The following is a 7,203-nucleotide window of genomic DNA, read 5'->3' on the forward strand; positions in this document are numbered from 1 at the left end:
GGCTGCCGCCTCCGCCTCACATAGCAAACCTCAGACTTTTCTGGAAGCTTCTGGAGCTGCTGTGCCTTGTGAGGTGACCAAGCTGCACTGCAGGTACAGGTACAGCTCACCCCCAGCTGCACAATCAGCCTGCTCCTAAAGCATTGCACTTTATAGACACAGAGAGAGCAGGAACAGAGGTGTAATTCCTCCTGCACTGCACCAGCAGGGGAATCCACATCACCAGTGCCTGGGGGGCTTCCAGAGAGGTGGCCACAATGCAGAACCACAATATCCTGGGCTGGAAGGGACCCACAGGATCACTGACCCAGTTCCTGGCCCTGCAGCCACCCCAACAATGCCACCCTGGGCACCCCTGGGAGCTCTGGCAGCCTCGGGGCTGTGCCCATTCCCTGGGCAGTGCCAGCACCACCCTGACCCTCCCTGGTGACAACAACAGAGGCCAGCACAGCAGTCCTGAAAACCAGATGTGCCACACAGGCATTAGCCCACACTGTTAAGAAAAGAATTAATTAATTAATTGACTCAACAGGAATTACAATGAAAAGAAGTAATTAAGGAATCTATTTTTATCACTGATTTTGAGGCTTTGTTTATTTGGGTTTTTTTTAATACTATCATAATTTACATAGTGTGAAACAGCAAAAAAAAAAATCTGTCAAGCTTCATACCCACGATGCTCAGTTATATTTCAGCATAAATAAACCTGGGACAACTGGGATTGTTCAGCCTGGGAAAGAAAAAGCTCCAGGGTGACCCAGCTGCAACCCTGCAGTACCTGAAGGGAGCTACAAGAAAATGGAGAGGGATTATTTACAATTAACAGGATACAAGGAATGGCTTCAAACAGACAGGGAGTAGGTTTAGATGGGATATTGGGCAGGAATTGTTCCCTGGCCCTGGCACAGGTGCCCAGAGCAGCTGTGGCTGCACCCCTGGCAGTGCCCAAGGCCAGGCTGGGCAGGGCTGGGAGCACCTGGGACAGTGGGGGTGTCCCTGCCATGGCAGGGGTGGCACTGGGTGGGCTTTGAGGTCCCTCCAACCCAAACCATTTTATAATTTATAAACATCTCCCAGTGCAGGGACACCAAGAGCCCCCTCCCTGCACACATTTCTGCACAGCAGGGACACAGATAAAGGCATCACTGAATTCTCTCCCCAGTTATCCCAACTGCAATGCAGCTTGAACTCCAAATTATACTCAAACATCTTACTCAAAATTAGGCAAAACCAAAGCCTGTACAGAAATCCAACAACCTCATTCACAACATCCAGCACTGACTGAACACCTGGCAGCAGCTGCTCAAGTCTCACCTCATGTGTGGTTCTGCACCTCCAATTATTTGAACCCTCCAATACATTTCCTCATGTTTATGTCAGAGAAAAGCCATTGAAGAGTTAAAACAATGAAATTCTTGGATAAAAAATATTTCCACTAATGTTAAGTGGCCTTTTCTGGACTTTAAAGACATGGGTATCTTACCACAGCTACAGACACAGATATTTATGTAAAATAAAAATGGCACTCACTCATCAGATCTGTGAGGAACATGCACAGTGTGAGCTCTGCCAGTGTGTGACACCTGGGGATCACCAGGGTAATAAACACAATTCTGGCATCTCACTGCAAATTGGTATTTAGGGAATGGAATTTGTGGGGAACAGAGGTGAAGGAACCAACCCAGAAGGATAAGCTGAATTTCAGTGTTTTCCTTCACAGCACATTTGCAAGTACCTTTGGCCCAGACCTCAAGCCAGGTGTGAGCAGCAGCCAGAAAGGAAATGGAAGAAAGTTCCAGAGAAAGTTTGGTTTAGGTGAAGTCATGAGCACCACATGAGGCAGCACCCTCAGCCTCCAAGGGAACTTTCAGGCAGCTCCTGAATATCTCCTGCCCTGCCAGCACAGCCTCACCTCCCCTGCTGCCAATCCCTGCCACTCCTCAATCCATCAGCTCTGCAGCTCCACTTGGCCAAAAGTTCAAAATGTTTAAATGTCAGTAAGATTTAAACTCCATGCCCAATCATCTAACAGGATTGAGATACTTGGAATTTTTTTAATTTTTAAATCTATGGCACATAAATGACAAGAGTTTGATATTTGATGTAAAAAAGGGAATAAGGAAGACACTGAGACATTCTGTAAAAACCAAGTTCACCACACACCTCACAATTCCTGGGCACCAGAAAGGTGAAAAACAAGTTGTGTTCAGTTACAACACCCACATAATGCACATGGCAGCTGAGAGAGTAACTCCTGAGATGGCAGCAATAAAAACTGAGATAAACTCTTAGATAAGAGGGGAAAGATGAAACCCAGAGAGCTTCTCTGAACTTAACCCCTATGGGAAACTCCTTTGTTTCACCCTTCCAGGTAAGAGATGAGAATAAATAAAAAGAGGAGCTCAGTTTGATTTTTCTGCTGAGCTGAGCTAAGGAATTGCAGGACAGCCACCAAAACCTCTTTGTCCCTGCTGACAGAAGCTGAGAACACCCCAACATTACATTTATATTTAATATTTTGATATGCTGCCAACATTTCCTGAAAAATCCGGAGAAAGCAGGAAATGACAAAGAATTCACACTTGCATTTTGACAAAAGATAAAAATACCCCAAAAAGTGACTTCCCTGCTCTCAGAGCATTCTCTCCCCACACCCTGCACAGTGAGGCACAGCTACCAGGAAGATCACAGCAATGTATTTTAGGGTTGTTACACACACAGAAACCACAGACAGCAACTGCTCTGAGCCTCTGTAGATCCAAATGCCAGTTCTATCTTTAATTAGGCATTTGCATCCTTCTCTCCCAGGATCTTTGCCTCAGAACAGAGTCAGAGCTGGCCATGTCTGGCACAGCCCCCCCTCCCAGCAGGGCCCTGCTCTCTCCTGCCATCCCTGAGGGTTTGCCACCTCTCCTGCCTGAGGTGGGTTTGTATCACAGCGACTTGAGGAGGGCGCTGGGGTGAGAGAAGGATGAGAATCTTGATTCTTGATCAGAAGGTTGGATTTATTGATATATGATATATAATACATTATAACTATACTAAAAAGAATAAGGAGAGAAGTTGCAGAGAGCTGCTAAGCTAAGAATAGAACAGCATGAATCTATAACAAAGTTCTGTGTGCAGGGAATCTGTCCCTGAGCTGGTTTTGTGATTGGCCCTTAATTGTAAACATGGAGCATGAGCCAATCACAGGATCACCTGCTACATTTCACAGCAGCCCATAACAATGGTTTACATTCTTCTGCTGGGGCTCTTGCTTCCCAGAAGATGCACAAATCCCAAAGAAAGGATTTCTGTGAAAAAATGTCTGTGACAGGTTTGCTCACAGGTGTGGAGATCCTTCCCTAGGAAATGGCAGTACCACACTCACCATCCCCAGCTCTCCTCCTGCCCAACCTCAGGGAGGAGCCAGCACTGAGGAAAAGATGGGAACAGAGGTCAGAGCTGGCCTGGAGCTGCCAAAAACCTGCCAAGAGACCTGAGGGTGGAGGGGAGAGAAAGGGAATCCAGATCTTCAGTCTGCTGGGGAGAGACAGGGAATCCCTGCTGGAAAGCTGCTGAACCTGCTCTGGCATCCCCTGGCAAGGTGGGGTTTGTTGGAGAAACCCAAACTGTGGTGCTGCTGCCTCCTGCAGCCATTCAGAGCAGCCCCCGAGGCTCCAGGGCCCCACAGACACCTCCTGACCCAGGCCATGAACAGTCTGGCTGACAACACTCAAATTCTGGCTTCACTTCTCAAGCCTTACTCCAGATTATTCTCATGGAAGGACAGACAGACAAAGCTGCTGCTTAGGAGGTGATTTCTGAATGACTTCCACCTTCCTCCTGTGTTGGGAATTTAGCTGCTAGAGAAAGGAAAATTACAAAGCTGTGGCTAATTCCAAGTCCTGCACCTGTGTTGATAGCAAGTCCTTGAGGCCTAGCTGTGGTAGGATAACAAACAGTGAAAGAGATATGAGAAAAGAGAGATGCAACCCCTAAGGAATGAGGAAGAGTTGATGGCATAGTTTAACCAATAGATTGCTTGGCTTACAGAATATTCATAAGCTTATTACTTGCTGTATAAGTGTCTGATGCTCTCTTCAATAAACAGAATTTGCTTATCACTCATATTGAGTGTCTGAGTCTCCCCTCACCCACAAAAGGCTCATCCCCGACAAAGGCCTTGATTTCCAGCGACACTCCTGCCCTCCAGTGCAAAGAAACTGATATAAATCAATACAAACCCATCCTTGGAACTGCAGCAGCTCAGGGAGGAGAGGGGAGCATTCCCAAGGCACCGAGGGAGCAGCCTGGGGCTGACAGCAGGGACATTTAGTGACAGCCCAACACTGCACACCCACACACGAGGCTCCCTCAGAACCCTGGTGGGCACAAGGGCAGAGCAAGGCCACGGGTGGGAGCCCACCTGAGCAGGTCAATGTGCACAGCAGATTCATTCCCTTTGGGTATTTTTCTCCCAATAATCCATTTTCTCCCAAAAATCCATTTTTACTCACTACACTCAGCTCCCACAATGTCCACACCAACTCACTCCAGTGAAAAGATGCTTGAAACTCTGTTCTGAAGAGAAATTCAATTGTAAAATCTTTCCTCCTTTATTTTAAATGATGCCTTCATAATTATATGTTCTTCTTAAGTTTGTCTCTTCCTGAAAAAAAATTTGCTTTTCTCTTTAAATTAATTACAAGCATATCTCTGCAACATAATCATTACCAGATACTGGATTTATGTTTATGCCGTGCTCAAATAATCCACTGGCAGCTGGATGCTTTCATGTATATTTCTAAAAATTTTCGTGAAATCTTTTTCTTCCTGCAGCTCATCACTTTCATGAGAAAGGCCGTTTGAAGTCATTCTCCAAGTGACAAACTGCAACAGCAGCATTCAAAGAATATTTGAAGATAAAAGTACATCAGAATATTTGAAGAATTTTTGAAGAATTTTTGAAGATAAAACTACATCAGAATATTTGAAGAATATTTTAAGATAAAAGTACATCAGAATATTTGAAGAATATTTGAAGAATATTTGAAGAATATTTGAAGAATATTTGAAGAATATTTGAAGAATATTTGAAGATAAAAGTACATCAGAATTTTTGAAGAATATTTTAAGATAAAAGTACATCAGAATTTTGAAGAATTTTTGAAGAATTTTTGAAGAATTTTTGAAGAATTTTTGAAGAATTTTTGAAGAATTTTTGAAGAATTTTTGAAGAATTTTTGAAGAATTTTTGAAGAATTTTTGAAGATAAAAGTACATCAGAATTTTGAAGAATATTTGAAGAATATTTGAAGAATATTTGAAGAATATTTGAAGAATATTTGAAGAATATTTGAAGAATACTTAAAGAATATTTGAAGAATACTTAAAGAATATTTAAAGATAAAAGCACATCAGAATATTTGAAGAAGATTTGAAGAAGATTTGAAGAAGATTTGAAGATAAAACTACATCAGCATCAGAAGATTTTAAGATCAAGATTTGGACAAGATTTGGACAAGATTTGGACAAGATTTGGACAAGATTTGGACAAGATTTGGACAAGATTTGGACAAGATTTGGACAAGATTTGGACAAGATTTGGACAAGATTTGGACAAGATTTGGACAAGATTTGGACAAGATTTGGACAAGATTTGGACAAGATTTGGACAAGATTTGGACAAGATTTGGACAAGATTTGGACAAGATTTGGACAAGATTTGGACAAGATTTGGACAAGATTTGGACAAGATTTGGACAAGATTTGGACAAGATTTGGACAAGATTTGGACAAGATTTGGACAAGATTTGTCTCCTTTTAGATCCAGGACTGCTGGGAAACCGATACTGATTGGTTTCATATGAAATGTTCAGCCTAAGCAGAAATTGATGTCATTTAGTGCTGCAAGTGCCCCAGGAGCTGTGCACACTGCCAAAAGGAGAGCACTTTTCATTAGTGCTTTCTGCACACATCACACATTCTGCTAATGAATCACTGCCCCAAGAATTCAGGCAAAAGCTCTGGAATGTGCCCATCTGACAGGAACACATTGCTGGAGATCAGTCACTCACACAATCAATGCACTCATGGCAGTCATGCCAGCTCTGAAGGTACTGCAGCAACTCTGCAGGATAAATTGCTGCTGGGAGCTGCTAAAAGTTTCATCCTCCCTCCCTAAGAAATGCCCAGACTGGCACTGAGTGAGGCTGAATGTGGGATCTCAGCAGCTCAGGACTGAGGTGTCACCGAGAGCACCCTTGGGGGGCTCGGGAGTCCTGGAATGTTCCAGAAGTGTCTGGTGGCTGGACTTTGATCCTACACAGGAGACGACACCTGTATGAGGACAGGAGGGTTTCACCGGGGTGAATGGTGAAGGGATTGGTTAATTAGAGAGTGAGACACAGGGTTTAGGATTTCTGTACAGGGGGGTTTAGAGAAGTAAGATGGAGGAATTGGGGCGTGTCCTGTCCTTCTTCTTCTTCTTCTTCTCCTCCATCTTCTGTGGTGATGGTGGCACTTTGGGATTGGTCATTACTGAAAGTGCACCGGGTAATAAGAATAAATGGTATTGGGGAAAAATGATAAATATTGTACACGTAACAATGGGTATAAAGATAGGTGACCGCCCGGAGGGAGTGACAGTGTGCTCATGGCTGGCTGCTGAGCAGAGCTCTGTCGGGCCAGAGAAAATCTTTTAGATAAACAATTAATAAACACCGAGACCGAAAGAAGAACCGAAGCCTCTTCTCGTCCTTTGATACGCGGCTGCCCCAAGGCCACCCCGGGCCCTTCCAGGCCCTCCAAACAGCCGAAAACCGGACAGCTGAAGGCTCACATGGTACAAAGCTGAGCTCTCACTGCAAAGTTTGGATATTTTGTCCTTGCTTTTTTCTGGAACGAGCACCCAAAGTTTTTAAAAACAAGTCAAAACAGTTCCCCCTGCCATTTTTAGCCACACAAATTCATGGAATTTTGTGTTTCATGGAATACACCTACAAACAGAACAGCACAGAACAAAGTCCAGAATCCATTTCAAGCTGAACACTTCTGTCAGTAAACAGAAACTTGAAAAGCTGCTTAGAAACAAAGTTTTCATCTCTGACACAAAAAGATCAATGATCCATTTAACTGTGACTTTTTCTTCTCCCACACAGTAATTAATTGATCTAATATTGCTTGGGTGACCAATCAGCTGGGGGAAAACCAGAAATT

General features: G+C 43.8%; 1 protein-coding gene across 6 annotated transcripts in view; it reads right to left on the reverse strand.

The window, feature by feature from the left end:
• RAF1 (Raf-1 proto-oncogene, serine/threonine kinase) overlaps positions 1-7,203 on the reverse strand; it is a 50,538-nt gene that overhangs the window by 26,713 nt on the left and 16,622 nt on the right. The gene's annotated exons all lie outside the window — the stretch shown is intronic.

The sequence above is a fragment of the Zonotrichia albicollis genome, chromosome 12 (genome assembly GCF_047830755.1).
Source record: "Zonotrichia albicollis isolate bZonAlb1 chromosome 12, bZonAlb1.hap1, whole genome shotgun sequence".
NCBI lineage: Eukaryota > Metazoa > Chordata > Aves > Passeriformes > Passerellidae > Zonotrichia > Zonotrichia albicollis.